The following is a 1,581-nucleotide window of genomic DNA, read 5'->3' on the forward strand; positions in this document are numbered from 1 at the left end:
TTTCAGCAGGTCCCTGGTGGGGATCTGCCTGTGATCTGGGACAGCATTCTCTGTTCTGGGGGCTTGTGAAACCTATCCTGACCATCACAGTATGATGTTTTTAGCTAGAATTAGTTGAAAATGCTTAGTTATTTTTTTTTCCTTTTGGAAACATCTTTCCTTGGGACAACTGACATCAACAGCTCTGAGCTGGTAAAGGGTTTATAAATAATGTGGTTCTCATTTTCAGGAAGATGTTCGCTAGGATCATTTATCTCAGTGGAAATTGCAGACCTTTTTGTTAGTCTAAGCACTGCCTAACAAAAGATAAATAGACGTGTGCTGGAGTACATCACCAATCCCTCCACACCCCCTCAGCACTGCCATGCACTGCGTGGCCCATCCGGCTCGTGCAAGTGGACTTTCTCTATAGAGTTGTGAAGAATCAATATAGCAAAAATTTCTTTTCTCCAGGGGCAGGCCCATGCGTTTATAAACAAACATGCCGAGCTGCTGCACGCTCTTGATGAGCTGCCCTGCTGATAGTCACCATTCACAATATCCCTGTAAATCCAATGTTTTCCTAATGGCTTTTAAAAGAAGAAATAAAAATATGTGAATGCAGCAGCAATGCATAAATTCACACTAACTGCAGACAGACTTCTCTACCCCCTTGCTCAAAGCCAATGCAGTCACTACGTGATTGATTGCTGCTTTAAGTGGTTTTCATGGGAAAAGCGAAGGAGAAACAGCAGTTTGTCCCAGAGTGTGCCTAGAGCTCTGTTTTCACGACCAAAGATAGGTTTTACTGCGGATGGATGTACAATCCCACCCGCAGACTGCTGCTATATTGTAAATTTCTAGGTTCTATGCTTGGAGATCATGAAATTTTCGTGTCTCATAGTTGTGCTGCTTTTTTGGTATTGTGGATTATTTTTCTTTTCCTATTCATTGCAAGAAAAAGACCCAGTCCCAGAGAGAAAAGGGATGTAACACCATGGAGAAAAGGCACATTTTTCACTGAGCGCATCTCACGGCATCTGAGGCTACCTGGGGGTATCTCCCCAGAGAGCACTAATGCCTGACTGCGTATTTAAACTGGATAATCAGTTCTGGGGTGCTTTGCTGAGGAACCTGGCCTGACACTGCCGAAAGGCTGCGCAGAGCTCTTTGTGCGCCCTTGCATGTCTGTGAAGAGCACATGGGCATTTGGTGTAGGCATGCAATTCTCCCAAAGTTCTCCGAGAATCTGGGCATTTTCTACTCAGTGGCAACCACTAGTATTCAGTTTTGATCCACTTCCTGAAAACCCCAGCGAATAACCACCCCCAGCCGCAGGAAGCAGCACAGTTATCTCCCCACCTACATCATCTCTCCTGTTACTGAGGAAATGTGGTGGCGTGGAGCTAAATGGTGTGTTAATGGGATCTGCTCGGTCTTAGGGCCAGTGACTGATATCTCTGCCACAGAGAGTGATCCACTTTGGACGTGTAAACCCCCGTCCAAATGCCTTTTCATCAAGAGGTGAGTATTTATCACTGTTTTTAACAGGGACAATTCCATGGTCACAGCCACAGCAGAAGGAAGAGCGCGATGGTGCAT

General features: G+C 45.4%; 1 protein-coding gene across 1 annotated transcript in view; it reads right to left on the reverse strand.

The window, feature by feature from the left end:
- Positions 1-1,581, reverse strand: part of LOC104495748 (neurotensin receptor type 1-like) — a 15,129-nt gene that overhangs the window by 951 nt on the left and 12,597 nt on the right. The window lies entirely within an intron of this gene.

This window comes from Buceros rhinoceros, unplaced genomic scaffold (assembly GCF_000710305.1).
Source record: "Buceros rhinoceros silvestris isolate BGI_N320 unplaced genomic scaffold, ASM71030v1 scaffold616, whole genome shotgun sequence".
Taxonomy (NCBI): Eukaryota; Metazoa; Chordata; class Aves; order Bucerotiformes; family Bucerotidae; genus Buceros; species Buceros rhinoceros.